At 37.9% G+C, this 17,484-nt stretch overlaps 1 protein-coding gene across 3 annotated transcripts in view; it reads right to left on the bottom strand.

Annotated features, from left to right (window-relative positions):
- Window positions 1–16,681, bottom strand: part of CDH18 (cadherin 18) — a 548,209-nt gene extending 531,528 nt beyond the window's left edge. For all 3 annotated transcript variants that reach the window (XM_080580190.1, XM_080580181.1, XM_080580180.1), the window contains exon 1: window positions 16,046–16,681. The gene's annotated coding sequence lies outside the window, so the exon portion shown is untranslated. The remainder of the gene's footprint in view (window positions 1–16,045) is intronic.
- Window positions 16,682–17,484: the final 803 nt, after the last annotated feature.

Below are 17,484 nucleotides of genomic sequence, written 5' to 3' on the forward strand. Positions count from 1 at the left end.
AAACTAAGCGGAGAGGAGAGGAGAGGAGAGGAGAGGAGAGGAGAGGAGAGGAGAGGAGAGGAGAGGAGAGGAGAGGAGAGGAGAGGAGAGGAGAGGAGAGGAGAGGAGAGGAGAGGAGAGGAGAGGAGAGGAGAGGAGAGGAGAGGAGAGGAGAGGAGAGGAGAGGAGAGGAGAGGAGAGGAGAGAAAAAAGCAGTTGTGAACCAAATATCACCTTCATTGATAGCCATTGATTTCTAACTAGGAGCTTATAGTGCAAATGATAGCAGCATTTAATTTTATTTTCCAGAGTAACAGCAGACTGAGAGCATTCTAATACAATCCTGGAATATTCTACAGTATCTTTTTTTTTTTTTTCCTCATACAGAACACTTCATCTTCCCTGCCATACTTAATATGTGGGGTGTTCCAAATATGAAACCTTTCCCAGTCATCACTGGAAACCCTGGCTCGTCTGCTTTTTTTGTCATCAATAATGAGCCAGTTTGCATGATTAATACAGGAAGATGACTTTGTACAAGCTGCATAGTTTAATTGAAGCATAAATCATGCAGCTGGTTATAACTTAGAACTATTATAATAATAAATGATTATATTTTCTCTACTTGCTTTGCATGCTTAATATAAAACTAAATTAATGCTCATCTGGTAGCCACTACATACCAGTGGTTGTAATCTGCTGCCAAGAAGCTATTAATCTAGCTGGCTGCCAGGTGGCTTAGAAAGTTGAAGTACCTATGCTTTTTAGAAATAATTATTAGTGAAAAGCCACAAAGAATCCCCTGCTCAGTGAATAATTTCAAGTCTGTGGTTAATTCTAAACACAAAGGTAGTCTGAGCATTTCAGCAAAGGATCTGGACACACAATTCAATTCCTCCTTCCATATGCTTAGAACTTAATTGTATTTTAATGATTTGGCAATTTACCAGGACAAAAAATCAGTTACTTGGGATAGATTTTGATAAGCAAGTTTTGGAATCAGCTATTTCAGTTTACCATCTTGATCCAGCAACCACCACAAGGACAGTACATTTTAAAATGGGCTCTACTCTCCAACACACGTTCAATGTTTTTTTTACAATTATGAAAAATCTTACCTCATTGTACACTCTGGGAACTACTGAAGGAGGAAGGTTCCTGAAGTCTACCTGTAATTTGAACCTCCAAATCAGTGCCCAGTTATTTTGAAACTTCTCTTCTAAATGCAGCCATCCCGTACAGAGAAGAAATGTCTACCTTTATAGAATGGGACCAGTTTGCTTTCTGCCACAGAAAAGCCAATCCATTTTGAACAAAGCCAGGCTTTTTGATAACCCTTTTCTGCAGTTGATAATGACAGTAATACCACAACATAATACTGTGAGACACTTTGTTGGTCTGTGCAGTGTTCTGGTAGCATTACACTGTAGATGAAACTCAAAGAAAGTAAACCAGGTTGTTCCATATCTATTTCAATTTAAACTACATCATATCTTCATAAAGCTAAATCCAAAGATAAAGTTAGTTAAACCAAAATCAATAGCTAAATATGATCCCAATGTTTGGCTCAGTTCAAGATAAAAACGAGTCCCAGATCTGAAAGTGTTGTTTCCTGATTATTCTTAGCAAAGCCTGCCCAAGCACGAAGAACCTCAGCAACTTTCACCAGTGTGAACATTAGTATCTTGGCTCAGTTTTAAAAGTTACATTCAACCAAACTACAGAGTTTTTCAGAGCAGATCAGTACAAATTTACTGAGCAAACACATATTTGTCACCTGTGCTAATTAAAAGAATAAAGGGGGATTTTATTTTGTTTCACGTAACCTTTAAATCCACATGTATTCGAGAGGACAATACCAGAGGATTTCTGTTAACATACAAATTATTGCACCATAAAACACCACAGGAAAGCAACTGGTTGCAGACAAATTATGTATGCAAACGAGCCTGTGGCAGAATTATATTAAAATTGCCCTTGCAAAAGCTTTAACACTGAACCTTTATTTTAATAACTGTATTCACATGTCTCACAACAAACGTTTTTCTCCAAAGCCTTTCAAATTTTCATGTGCACTTACTACTGGGTGCTGACTAATACAAGCTTATCTGTCCATAAGACTCCTGCAGTGTTTTTTTTTTTTTTTTTTTCCTCCTCCTAAGTAACAGCAGTGATCATGGACTGGGAATGTCCAAGACTTTTGGTAGAATTCCTCAAAGCCAGTAACTGCACTGACTGCAGTTTTTCCTCCTGCAAGGGAAGAGGAGAACGAAAGAACGATACACATCTGTGCTAGTCACCACACTCAGTGGAATTAAAGAAGGATGTGAAATTCTACTGAAAGAGCAGCACAAGAAGCAATTCTAAATCATACAACTACTAACACAAAGAAGCACACACTGCATTATTTTTGAGGAATTGCTGCGATGGTGACCTTTGTTAAGATTCAAGTTAGGCTAAACTCCAAAGGTTAAGTAAGATCAATCCACGCTGAAACATCAGGAGTTATTAATTGCATCATCTGACCACAGCAAATGACATCTATCTTGATCAGCTTGGCAATACTTTGTATCATTTTTATTCAGTTCCTTCCTGCCCAGTGCCAAGAGAAATAAACTGATGGAGAGTGGGTGGCGCCTCCTACTTCTCAGCTTTTTGATGGAGGCATTTCAGACCAGACTTGTGCTCCTTCGGAGAGAACAGCTATCTGTTTCAAGAAGCAGGAGGAAATGTTGGGAGTTCACCTCAGGATGACGCTCAAGAATATCACTGCTTAACTAAACTGAGGTGTAAAACAAAGCAATGCATATGCCTCTCCTTTCAAGGAAAAAAATCTCCAGAAATATTAAAAACCCTGAATATATCCACTTCATCACACCAATCTTATTAAGCTGGAGAAAGGACTTTCCTTCCAACATTTTTAGCATAAAATCTAAGGTGCCTATTGAGATCTCAGACTTCTGTCTCAGGGGTAAGATCCTCTGTGACCATCCCCTTCACAGGACATGAACACTAAGGTTCATCCATCAGGTAACTGCCCAGAAGCGTCTGAGCTCTCACCCAAGATGTTAATTTGGAGTTTGAGAGGAAAAGATAGTAAGAGAGAGGCACTGTAATCCATAAAGAAGGCTCTGAAGATTATTACTTCCTGAAAGGTCTACCCATTACATTTGTGAATGTTTCAGCTTATTTGTCATTACGTGATTAACTTCAGATGTTTCTCTTAAATTTCTTTGATTTGAGTGTGTTCACCTGACAAAATGTACAAATCTACCAATAATAAAATGTTCATATATGTATATTTTCCTTATACAAAAGTGCTATCGAGTAAAAGAACAACCTAATTTGAGTTTACTGGTTCAGACCTACTTTAAAACAACAACAACTTGTTTTTCCAGACACTCCTATGTCTAAAGTACCTTTCACAAAGCATCTTCAGGTGAATTGTAAGGAATGCATTCCACTCCAACTTTTTTTTTTTTTTTTTTTTTTTTTACTTAGGTACAACAACAGTCACATGAAACTGCTAAAATGAAATAAGAATCAAACACTGAGCAAATAGCACCCTACCTACAGGTCAAAAACATCTATTAACTGGTCACTCAACCATTGGGTAGAACTAAAATTATTCTGTTAATGTCACATCCTGCAGATATCAAGAACACCATATTGCCTAAAATTCACTTTCCAAGGTTTTAGTTTTTTTACAGTATGAAAGATGTAAAGGAATATTTTAAGAGTGGACAGCTGCACTAATAGAAAGACTATAGACTGTTTATTCTCACTCACATTTCATCCTTCATCAGCATCGATCACAAAGAACCTGCCAACATTTCAATAGCCTAGTGTCTATTATCTGATCAACCTCTTCATGTACTACAGACGGTAAGACTACTCTGAACTACTCACCAAGTTTGCGAGCTGTAGCTTATCTGAGGAATTCTGTTAGAAAATCATTCAACTCAATTTTACTATTTCCAGGGCAGACCATTTACTGTAAGTTGCTCCATAATTCTTTAACTCAAATAGTACAGATGAAATCCAGGGGCACTGCATACAACACTATGACCTACCAGTGTATTAAGCTGAACAAAGACGAGTTCAGCACGGCTTGTACTATATTCTCATCCTCACAGTAACGTGAAACACACATTAATTATGGCACGTGGCACAAGTTCTATTGATTATCTAATCACTTTGCACTGTAAAACTCTGTCAAATTTATGTTAACAAATTATCTTTAAAAAGGTCAATCTCATAAAGCAAATTAGGTGATCAGGTGATTTTCCCCATAAGTGGCACTACTTAACCAAATTCACTTGGACAGATATATATTTACAGGCTCCTGTATTAGGCAACTCAGTGATTTAATTTTTACTGAGAGTGCCTGCAAGAGGACAAGTTCTGCAATCAGACTGCTTCTTCATGCAGTTAAACTTGGGCCTGAATACTGACTTTTGGAGTGTCCCTTTGGAACATCTTGGTATATCTGCAGCAGTTTGGTGGGCTCCCTCAAATCCACAGCTCATTGGCTACGGTGAGAAGAAAGGGAATTTAGAAACAGACTACTGCCATCATACATTTCAAAGTTTAACAATACTCATGGATCTGTTTTTGACAACACCAGCATTAGAAATGAGTTCTTTTTCTTAAAATCTAACAGATGTATAACAAAAGAGAAATAGGTATATACCATGTAAGAATGAATGGTCTTCCTAGCTGCCAAGCAGGTAAAAGGGGAGCCAAAAGTGCTTAAAATGTATCTGCAAGATCTTGCAGGAGATATTCTGCACTCTCCTGGGCTTCTGGACTGCTAAATTCATCTGTTCCACATTTATTCTTATACAGAACATTTGTTTACACAGTACTTTTATTTTCCTGATATCTTAGCACAACATGGTAGAACTTACCAACCAAATGGCAGACCATTCTAGGGAGAGGGAAGGGAGAGAAAGAAAAGGAAAAAAGGGTTTGTATTATACTACACAGAAAGACAAATCAATAATATAGGTCAATACAATTAAAAAAAAATAAGTTTTCACTTTCTTACAAAAATTTATTTATGTTCCTCTGGAGCATCTTACATACAATAATACTGATTAACTAAAGCTTTGAAGCTCTAATGACAGGACATTTTTCAATAACATGTTTCCACTAGAGAATTAAAACTGGATTCACTGTTACAATATACATTATAAAATGCCTTATAAAATTCTATGAGCATATTAAACAAAATAAAAGTCAGGATTATCATAGTAACTCTACAGCTGGGAAATACAATTGTTAAAACTGAAAAAAAAATCAATACTATATGAAGAGCAGTATCATTTCCAATGGGTTGCCACCTTCAGTTTCAGAGAGATGGCTATAACCGAAAACCAAACAAACACCATTATCTTCTGACAAATGCCGGTTAGAGTATGTTAGAAATAAAGAGAACGTACCATATCCTGGCAGAGTTTGATAACCCGATTAATGGCATATGAAACCATCTTTCTGCTGTGCATTTAGAGAGCATTCAGAGAACAATATACTTTTCCAGGAAAAATCTGCTTCATTGTAAACCAAAATTTTTGTGGAGAACCAGATGAAATAGAGAATTTCTTTGCTATGGAACTGTAAATTGTTTGTTCATCCTGTCCAACCCTCCTGCTTGGGCAGGGACACCTAGAGCCAGTTGCACAGGGCCATGCCCAGATGGCTTCTGAATATTTCCAAGGAAGAAGACTCCACCACCTCTCTGGGCGACCAGTGCCAGTGTTCATTCACTCATACAGTAAAGAAGTGCTTCTTGATTTTCAGAAGAAACCTCCTCTGTTCCAGTTTGTGCCCATCATCTCTTCTCCTTTTATTGGGTACCACTTTTAAAAAGCCTGGCTCCATCCTCTCTACAGCCTCTCTTCAGGTATTTATACACATTGATTAGATTCCCCCTGAACCTTCCCTTTTCTCAGATGAAGAGCTCCAGCTCCCTCAGCATCTCCTCATAGAAGAGATGCCTCAGTTCCTCCATCAACTTCGTGGTCTTCAGCTGGACTCCCCCCAGTATGCCCATATCTCTCTTGTACTGGGGAGCCCAGAACTGGACCCAGCACTCCAAGTGTGTCCTCACCAGTGCTGAGGGGAAAGATCACCTCCCTTTACCTGCTGGCAACACTACTCCTGGTGCATCCCAAGACACTATTAGCCTGCTTCGCTGCAAGGACACATCTCTACCTCATGTTCAACTTGGTGTCCACCAGAACCTCCAGGTCCTTTTCTGTAACCTCCTTTTCAGCTGAGCATTATGGGGAAGGAGAATTGCAGTCAGTGTGCCGTGCCTGCCTCCTCACACTTTCCGCTGCTCCACTGTGGGTCTTTCCCACACATAATTAATGGCAATTTACATATCACCTAAGTTCTCAAAATAGAACTTGTACAGCGATACAATCCTGTTACTGTTAGATGGTAAGATACAAATCAGCTTTCCATGGAGTTGCCCAACCTTAATTATTTTGGTTACAGCAGGTGAGGTATTTCTGTATCAGCTGCTTCCTCATGAAGTAATAGGAAGAAGCCTGAATCACCTCAGCAACATCCACAGTCAGTGACACAGGACCAAAGATATCCTATGCATCTGATGGATCATGTAGTAAATGTGTAATTTATAAAGGGCGTGAAATTAAAAGTTCTGTATTTTTGGTACTAAAGTAAGGCAAACATCTCACAGGTTTCAACTGGTATTAAATCATTCAATTACAGAATTTCTTTGTGCTACTGATGCTAAACAAACATTGCATTAAAATTACTCTGAAACAACAAGACAGCACCCGCGAATGTAGTCTGGGGCATTTAATTGCATGGTTATTTCTTTTTTACTATCACCTAATTCCCCCCTTTCATATTGAATTGGTATTTTTAAATAAAGCTAATTCAGCTCTTATACATTACCATCTTGGGTAATTCAGAAGAATAAGCCACAAGTTACGGGTTCAGCATTACAAATACACTAATGAAAAATAAAAACCTAAGCTTAACCTTCAGGTTTTTATCAAGCTATATGGATGAAGGCATATGTGCTTAATGTAGCATCTTATCCAGAATAAGGGCAGAAGAATCACTGGGGAATGAAGCCACAATCTACAGGGAGTTATCACAATCATTAATCACTGCATCACATTCTTTTTATTGATGTTGTTCTTTCGAGGGTTGGAGTGCTGACAAAAATAGACTTCATTTTTATTTACTGTACAAGTTAAGTTCAAAACAGCATCACACCTTGCTGGTGAGCTGGAAAGAAAAGTTCAGGAGATGGCTTGGTCTAGAGACTGATTGGCTCAAGAACCTGGACAATTCGTAAGACAGAAGATCTCATCTCAAGGTTACTTTTCACAACCAGATTAGACCAGCCAAAAACCAAATATGGTACTTCTAAAGTAAGACTGGTGATGAATGTCCAGGTCATAACAGGGATGTCCTGCTCAACAAATACAGACTTTACTCTACCTTCCTAGATATTTTGACAACAAGAAGCAGAAGACAAGGAAGAAGAAAGATGGAGTACACCACATTCTCATTGACAGGGATGAACTTTATGTACAGAGAAGTCTAAACTGTCATTGCTCTTGCTATCCCTTTTTGTGAAAAACAAAAGAAACAAGCTATGTTATCTTCTAATACAAAGCAAACAAACAAAAATGAAATTTATCAAACCTGCCAATCACCCTCCTTTCTGCAACTTATGCAAAGCCAAGAACACAAAATTTAAATTAAAAAAATCATTCTAAAGTTTAGGAATATTTAACTTTGCATTAATGAAAACAGATTTGGATAATATACCAGTACTGCCAGTTTTAAGAAGGCATTTTCTTTTGAACCCCTAAAGGTTTTATTTTATGCATTGTGGCATGGAAAAGAGGATAAGGGGGAGGAAAAAAAATGCTTTTGTTTGAATGATTGAAGATGACAATTAAACACATTGCACCCACAAATATGACAATCACAAGCTTCAGATGTAACTTGCAGCTGTGTATAGTTTTAGAAAAGATTTGGAAGGGTGTTTTCTTTTTCTTTTTTTTTTTTTTTTAAAACCAATGCATACTGCAAAACATCTAGTCAAACATTTCATATGACAGAAAAAGAATTTTGAATACTATATTTGTCTAGAAGCATGTCTTCACAGGTGTGCCCACATTCCAGGCAAACTGATGAACTTCAGTTCAGGCCTAGGAATCAGTAACGCTCTTGTTTAAGTGAAAAACAAGCTGTTCAAATCCCCATTAATACATTTTTTTCCTCTCAGAACATCACAAGCGTTTCATTCTCCAAAATTTCACTTGCCTTAACAGGAACTTCCACAGTAATGTTCCCACAGTTACAGCAGGTTTTAATGGATCACGTTGGTAGGACTATTTTCTTAATAAGCAGAGCCCTTAAGATAGCAGCCAAAGACTGATTCAAAATAATCTTCAGGGACAAAGTTAAGCATTACTGCTTCTTACCACCAGCTACAAAGAAAAACTCCAGCATTTAGATGTGCAAAGGATGTCCTAAAGGTGTTTTTTTTTTTTTTACTTTCACTAAAAGAGAGTTTTTCTGACTTCTGGCTTCAGAGACCCATCACTACTTCCGACAAAAATTTAAATTAAAAAAAAAAAAAAAGGTTTAGCAGCCATTTAACACAACACTTCTGGGAAACAGGTGTTATTCATGAACTGGCTAAAGATGCTGCAAGACAAAGAAGATTGCAGTTCTCTTCTCTTTGGTTGACCTTTCAAGGGGAAAAATTAAAACAGAAGAAGAAAAATACAAGACACTTCTTGGAATTACACTTGTTATGGAATTTAAGCCATTATATATCAAAAAAGTTTTACCCCACTGAGTATCCAAAGGCATGCCTTAGTTATGACATGTTAAATATATTCATTTTTTTGCAATGTTTAGATCAGGTCTAAAAAGAAATGACAATCTTATAAACCTGCTATATCTACATCTAATTTCTCCTTAACTATTTAGAAGTCAGATGACTTGTAACAGTTTCCTCAAATTCATCCATTATTCCTTTAATTCCTACAATTTATTCATCTTTTTTTTTCATCATTAAAAAAAAAAAAAAGATTTAACATCTCTTTGTTACCATCAACATTTACTGCTCTGCTTTGATACTTGGTAGGAGTTAGGGAGAGTATTTTACTCAACACCGTTTTTTTAAGCATTTTTACTTTTTGTGTGTACTGTAAGATTCCTGTGATTACCAGTAATTTTATCTAAGATAGGGACAAATTATGTTTGATCTCTGTTAGAGTACTAGAGCTGTCCTCCACAGTCTCTTTATTATTACTTTGCTACATGGTGTTCAGAAGCATGGTCCATTCACTGGTCTTTTCTTAACCCTGCTAGGCTGAGCACCTACTGCATTACTTCTTGTGGTATCAGAGGACAGAGTAAGATGGCCAGGCCCACATGACTGCAAAGACGATGTGATCACAAACTCAAGAGGGCTACTTGATGTCAGCTGAAATACCCTATCTGAGGGTCTCCCATGCTTTGTTCTCTGCACCCTCTTTCTGTTAAGTATGACTAGCTCTAAATGATATAGTGAGTGAGAGATACTAAAATAGCATCCTGTAATTAATCACGTTTCTACCATAGTTAAGTCAGAAGTGTGATCAGGCAAGAAATTTCCACAGAACTTGTCAATCTAGGGTACTACTAACTTTAGACTCTAGTAATACTGCACTTGATTCACAACAGCCACTTTTTATCCTTCAGTCACTACCAAGAAGGTTCACCTTGCTTACTCTGAGAAACAGCACCCCACCATGTCAATATGGATTTTGCAGCAGAAGAATTAGTGTCAGCAAAATCACTAATAAAACACAAGCAGGTAATTTTACTCAGTAGCAGGGAGACACATTTCTGATTTGCCTTCTGCTTCCCTTAAGATGCAAAGTAAGAGGAACTGACTACACAAGGTCTAAAAGTGAAAGCAGAAAAAGTAGGTTGCAAGACACAGGTCTAAGCACTCTCCACACCTCCTCCCTTTCATTCTCATCTCCTGACCACACTAACCCTCCGACATCACAAGAGACATCTTTTCTACATGCACAAGAAGCATTTATCAAGCTCTTCCTAGACAAAAATAAAATAAAAATAAAAAATCTATCCTAAACAAGAAAGCCCGAGATTAAAAAAAAAAAAACTATGGGGGAAGAAAAGATGGAGGAGACAACTCTCTGCTACTCCTCTGCAGGAATAGCAATCTACTTTTTCTTCTCACATTTTCCAATTTCCCTTTGGAACCTGGGGCTACCTCCCTTCTAATAACTTTCTGTGTTTCCAAAATTTCAGTACGTCAAGACATGTCCCTACAAAAAGCAAGCTGACGTGGGAATATCTAACCCCAGATTTGTAAATCCTGGAATTGCTCTTGACATTGCAGATACTATTTGCTGTACAAAAGAAGTAAAACATGTTTGAAATGTAAGAAAACAAACAAAACTTGTGGAATGAGTCAAAGGATCCTAAAAGCAGAGACCGTTATACTTATCCACCCTTGCTGAGTCACTTTCATGAGTGCTGGCAACATAATCAAAAAAGAAACCTTGCTCCTTGTAACAGTTGCTGTAGCATACTTGTTATATTCCTAAAATATGCAGATGCCCAGCTGGACAGTCACAACTTACTTTTAAGCTTGTGTTTCACTGCATGGCTCTTCAGCTTGTTCTTTATTACTCCTGATTGTGCAAGTGTCCACAGCAAAAGCTAAGCATGAAACACCAAAAGTCAAACTAACATGAACAAGCTGATGTTTCTGAATGCACCTCCAAAGTGCTCTTCCCACGCGTTGTCTTGTACGGTAATACCTCTGCACCTGGAAGGGCCAAGTGCTTCAGGACTATACTGCAAACTCACTGAGCCCAGCCATCCCCAGAACACACCTGGCACACCAGTGTTTATCTCCCTTCATAATAATAAATGCCTTAATAAAAGGCATCACACTCTGTTCCTTTCACATAACTATAAAGACATTTTCCTGCCTACCTCCCGATGACCACCTTTAAACCTATCACGAATTCCAGCTAGCATTCACATCCAGCCTAGCAATAGAAAAAACATATTTCTCTTACTGAAATCTCATATAAACAGCTAGCACAATGATCCATGTGTTATGAACACAAAAATAATTTTACCATGAATTCTTAGAAGTTCTTTAGATTTTAAGAACCTCAGATCTGAAAGAAATCAGGTCAAAATATATTTTTTTCCTGGCAAACACATGATGTCTGCTAATGCTAAACTGTACAGAAATAACTATAAAAATTATATTTTCTACAAGAAGTCCCTCAACAGCCAAAAGACAATATTGCAGACCACACTAAATAATTATTGTAAGACAGAGACAAGTAAAAGAGTATTTTTGGGGAGGTATATGTTAGCTTTGTATAGGTCTTTAATTGTAGTCTACCTTCCTGAAAGATCATGGTACGAGATACTGTAAGTAAATTGCACTGCCTACCTTCTAAGAAAATATAACTCTCAGGCACCTGCAGAGTAACAGTTGTGCTCCTCCTGCCTTACAAAGATGCGCATGACCTTGTACATTCTAGAAAAGTGTTTTAGGGTTCTACTGAACGTGTTAGCTAGGGCACTGATCTTTGCCTCCTTTTCCCCCAAAATTTTGAATTGTTCAATATACAGTGTAGACACTTACGTTCTCCTCACTAGGAAAACAGACATGATAAAAGAAAAAAAAAATTAAAAAAATCAATGCTTAACAAATAGCCAGAGCTACTTATCAATCTGGAATTCCCACCCAAATATAAAAAATCAGATCTACAAAGAAATTAACCTTTTCTTGAAAAATGTTAGGTGAGAGGAAGACAGAGGAGATAATGATTATATGGACTGATGCTCTTCCATAGCAAGTCAGAGGACTTTATGCTGTTCCACATGAAAAATCCCAATATTAACTTAAACTGTAATATAACCCTTGAAAGATAGTCAGTCTTTAAAATTGTAAAGTGATGAATAATCCATCACTTCCCTTAGGAAGTAGCTTAATTATAATTAATAGTAATTAATGTTATAGTTTCAGTATCAATCCATGTTTCCGTCTTTGTATACCATACATAACTCAAACAAAATTTCTACCCAAGGAATAATGTAGCTACGTCACTAACACTGATACTACTGCCCCAACAGTTTGTGATTCCTCTTTCATCCCTAAGAATCAATGTTAATTTGAAAAATTTACAACCCTCTCTGATATGTAAAGTGGCAAATGATAAAAGTTCACAGTAGCAATTTTAATTAAAATTGAGTGGATATTCAAGTTCACCTAATCCAAACAGCACACTTCATGGATTATAACATACTTTCATACAGATTAGATTAGAATTTAAATACATAGTCTGCACCAAGTTTAAGTTTACTATATCAGAGTAACTCTATTAGCTATAGGAAATTGTAGGCTGTTATCTAGTGGATGTGTAATAGAAAAGAATATTCTACACACATAGAGCCAAAACACTTTATTTTGAGAGCATGTAAAAGCCAGAGAACTAGAAATGTTGAGAAAACTACTTATAAATAACAGTAAATGCACTGCTCTTTTTTATACCCGTTCATCTTTCCTACTGATTTGCAAAGAAAGCCTTTGCTCATCTTCCCCACAGATTTTTCTATGAATACAATGCATGATTCTCTCTTGTCAGTTGCAGATGTATTCCTGACAGGAGAGCAACAACTGGTATACAATGTCACCAAAATATACCACAGCCAGAACAGAAAACAAAGCATTTTATCAGAAGTCAAAAATATGGCCAAGATGTTATTTATTATGGGCAGAAGAACATTAAAACACCAGGTAGCCTTATAAAATAAGTAATATGGTCCCATACTGACCATGTTCCACTGGTAATTTTAAAAGAACAGATGGCACAGAGCTCTGGGTATTTCATCAGACTTTGGTAATAATTTGCAAGGTGATTATGAAAATTATAATTTGAGTGCCTGGCTATTATATTAAAATTCAACAGGGAATGGAAATGATCTTAAGAATAAGGTCCTTTATCAGTTGCCTTCCAGAAACCTCCTAGGCTACGTACAATTTGGATTCAGTGAATGGATATATATAATAGCATCTGTTAGTGGAAAAATACCTGACCCATTTGGGTATTTCAAAAACCTGCAAAGAACATCACAATGCAGTAGAATCCCAACTCTCCCTTGTCAAATAACTACGTAACAGTCACAATGTTTTTTTAATGTTATGGACCCTTTATAGGAGTTGAACTGAAGAAGAATCTTCAGATTGCAGACTTTTCATTTGACCCAGGGTAAGAGATGAAAAAAGCTCTGAAAATTCAATAATTATTTTGACCTCAGAACAAAATAAGTAGTTTATCTTCTTTGTTTTCATCTAAATGATGCTTCTTTCCACTAATTCTGTCTGCAGGAACAATCCCAAAAAGTTATACATCTTGAAGTGTACTTGAGAGAAACACTCACAAACTCTATTTGTCAACAGCAGCCTGTGTGAACAGATTGAGCTTTTTATTTTCACAAATGGCCCAAGAAATACAGTTTCTTTTTCATTTTCTAAACTGCAGAGCCATTTCAATATCCACCAAAAGACCTCCAGAGATCACCTGTCTCCTCTCTTACAGTCCCATCAAAAAAATCAAGATACAATTTTTCACAGATCTTCTACAGACTTTATGAAAATCATAGAGAGCGCCAGTGATACAGAAGAAATAGTTTGGAGGCTAACAGTGGTTAAGTCTTATATGCTTTTGTCGGTGACTCAGTAAAGAGGAGTGAGGAGAACAATAGTGCATTTTAATGTTTAACGTGACTATCAAAAAAGCCTTCAAGAAGAGGTAAACTGCTTTTTTACAGAACATCAGGACTTTATTTTTCCTGCCAAAATATTCATCATAATCCCAGATTCCACTGAGAACCACCCCCAGCTAATCTTTTTTTCCAGTTTAACATTTGATAAGCTTTCACTCATAGCACCAAATTCTGTGCTATTCTTTATGTCTCATATAGGTTTTGTTTTTTCCACTTACCACACACATAAAAAAGCACTAGAACTAAGCTGATTTCCCTCAGTAAAATTAAGCAAACATATTTCAACAAACCCTTGAAGTTAACTCCTGAACTAAGTTTGAGTTTTGGGCACTACACCTAGGGAGGGAGGATAGAAAGATGGTTGTTTTCACTCCCAGGATACATTTTTGCAAACAATATTTTCACAACAGCAGTCCAAATGGAATCAGTTATGAGTCCATTATTTCAGAAGTATCTTTGTTGGTGAACTTGTGACTTGCAGAAAACACTTATTTTGAGATCAGCATGATGTATATATTGCATTTGCGAGAGGGGCAAAATTAACCTCTGAAACGGAACCTACACCGTTGAGAGATTACTGTTATCACCTGCCTATCATTTTTCTACTTTTTTTGCAACAGATTGACAGCTTGAATAAAAAAACTATTTTGAAGAAAACAAAGATTTTTGCAACAAGGACGTCACAGACAGCTAACGGAGTGCCATGGGACTTGTAACAGGTCTGGCAGCAAAGAGTAACAACAGCTTGTTCAAGGGCTACTCTGGCTACTGTCATTGGGATGGCAAGATTAAGGCAAACGGCCAGAGACTCCCTCCATCTGCCAGTTTGATTCCTAAACCACAGATGCATGTTAACTGAATGCAATGGCAAGAAAATGAGCCACATATCAAGGTGAAACAGCCCAAGTGTTATGTAAATCTTAAACCCTAGTGCCCGAATAAGCACAAAAAGAAAAGCACACGTTTTACACAAACTGCCACTCCTGGAAAGTGATTAGGAGGATGCTAATGCTATAGGGTCTGGAACAGGCACCAATATGATGGCACTAGGGCGCTTAATCTGTCAGTCTCACACATGCCCCTGCTAGGCAAACAAAATGCACACAACACCATACCCATATTCAATTTTATACCAAAAATCCAGGTTTTATGCCTGTAGTATGGTCCTACTTTTTTTTGCCTCATTGAGACTTTTCCTATGCCCTGTCCAGTAGTTTCTCATGCTCTGTTCATTTTAACCTCGGGCCAAGGGGTACTCACCTGTTCAGTCATTTGCCTGCAGCTCTAACAACAAAGTATATGGATTTGCTATTTCTTCTGTATATTGCAATCTACATCTTTCCCCTATGGACCTCACCGTTTAGAGCAGACAGTTTACAAACCTCAAGGAGGATTACATATGCCATACCTCGAGCATCACCATGCCCCTGAGATACCACTTCAGAAAATGCCTCTATGCCTGTCTGGAAAGCTCTTCCTAAAAGCTGGCAGCACAGTCCCTCACCATAGCTCTTTGCAGTCTTACAGAATTAATTCCCTCATACAAATCCCTGCATTGTCCACCACTTTCATGTCTCTCTTGACGTTGCTTCACTTGGATTTGTACACTGAACAGAGATAAAGCACCCAAAGTTTGAATCACCAGGCTCTGATTAGACCAGTTCAACAGCCATGTCAGAAATAGTCATTCAGTAATTGTTGTGACATGACCACACGGATGCCAGGGTTTCTTTTAGGATCAATAACTTTAACTACTCCCTTTATTGAGGACAGGCTCCCTTCTTATACCATCTTATACCAAGCGGTACTTTCCCACTAGCTATTAATTGGTTAACAACTTTGCCCAGCAACAGCAAACACCCAGCAACTTCCATGTTTTAAAGCTGGAGAACAAGCAGTTTGAGACAGCAAGAATCACCGTTCTTTGTTCCTGCTAACTTGTTTACATTCCTCATGGCTTCATTGTCACCAGTCCGATGTTATCACCAACCAACCACGGGGCTTGTTGACCCCCATTGCGATCCTCCCACAAGTAATACTTAAGATGAAGGTAAGAGGAGGAAAATAAAACTAAATGCAATCCCAGTCAGAGACGAATACATCTTTTACTTCCTTATCTTCACTCAGAAACATCCACAATATAATGCAGCCCTAGAGCCGGGGGTCCGTAGCATTCCCCTATTTTACAAGTTGTACGGTCGATTACAGCTCTAAACACCACAGGACTTACCCCAGCTCCTTGCAGTGCAGGTCCCCAGTGCTTCTCCCGTGTCCCCGCCGAGCCCTGCAGCCTGCAGACATGGCAGGTCCGGCCCTCCAGGGCTGTAACACCTGCCATTATGTTGCAGCCCCCCAGCAGGGCACAGGTACAGGCCCCTGCTCCCACTCCTGAAGGTTCCAGGAGGTTCCAGGAGGGCAGGAGGCCTCACCACCTTTCCCAAGCAGGTGCCTGGAAGGCAAAGATAAAGGGCAGCCACAACCAGCGGGGCTGCTCCGCAGCAGTGTGCTTCTTTGTCCCTGTGGGCCTGCTGCAGGTGTGACATGGCACCAGGCCATGTGTTGCATCGCAGATGATTTTACTGCTTGTGTAATCATAATAACCAGTTTGCACGTCAGGTTTTGCCACATCTAAGAGAAGTCATTTTCCCTGACTTGAAGTCACCCTAAAATCAACTTCTGTTGTCATTAAATGTGTCGCATATTGATGAATATACCTATCAGATACACATAGATTAAAAATAAATACTCGTTGATGTAATACTGGATTCAAGAGCAACATACAAGTTTTGGACACATCATCCAATTTCTCTGTTAAGTATAAAAGTTTGTTATAAAGGCTAGTAAATTTTCTGTGCCTTTTTTTTTTTTTTTTTTTTTTTTTTTTTAGCAAATATTAATCAAGAGGAGAACAGATTTTCTCTGCTAGAAGAAAACAGTAAAGACTGGTTCATGACACGGTCTGCCCAGAAGGTTGATCATTATAAATTACTTTATTGACCCATGGCTCTGCTCGGCATCCTGCGCTTCAGTGAACTGAGCAATCAACACATGATAAATGCAGGTAAGGGGGACATTCACAGCAAAATATTACTGCTGAACAAGCATGCTGTTTCTTCACTGTGCACAGTTTGTTTCCATTTCGATTTCTTTGGTGGATAAATTTTATTTTTGAAAGTCCTTGACCAAAGGGACTTTGCAGTTTTTAAACAGAAGCTTCTCAATTGTGTTTATATGGACACTGGTTGTATAGTCATAGGTATCTAGATACATTTATTTGTATGTATTTACACATAACCGAATTGTAGCTTTAATTTCCATGGAAGTTATATTCTGCTATGTCAAATGTGATTTTCAGTCTGGGTAATGCATAGGGAAATACGTTGCTCCCCTGCTCATGACTGGATATAAATCATGCAGTATAATTTATTATGGGTCACTGAGCCCACTTCCACTTTAATTTAAAAACAAAAAGAAAAACAAAAAAAAGAAACTATGAGAACAACTTTGTGCTCTAGCACTACAAATGCAGAGGCAAAAGTCGCCTTAAATATATTTGTGTCATCTTTGCAACTTCTAAAGAGCAGAAATAGATTAGTTTTTGCTTCGGATTGATGTTTTCAGTGTAGAGTTTAAATTCAAGAAGGCACACAACAAATTAGTTTGATTCTG

The sequence above is a fragment of the Anser brachyrhynchus genome, assembly GCF_964034855.1.
Source record: "Anser brachyrhynchus genome assembly, chromosome: 2".
Taxonomy (NCBI): Eukaryota; Metazoa; Chordata; class Aves; order Anseriformes; family Anatidae; genus Anser; species Anser brachyrhynchus.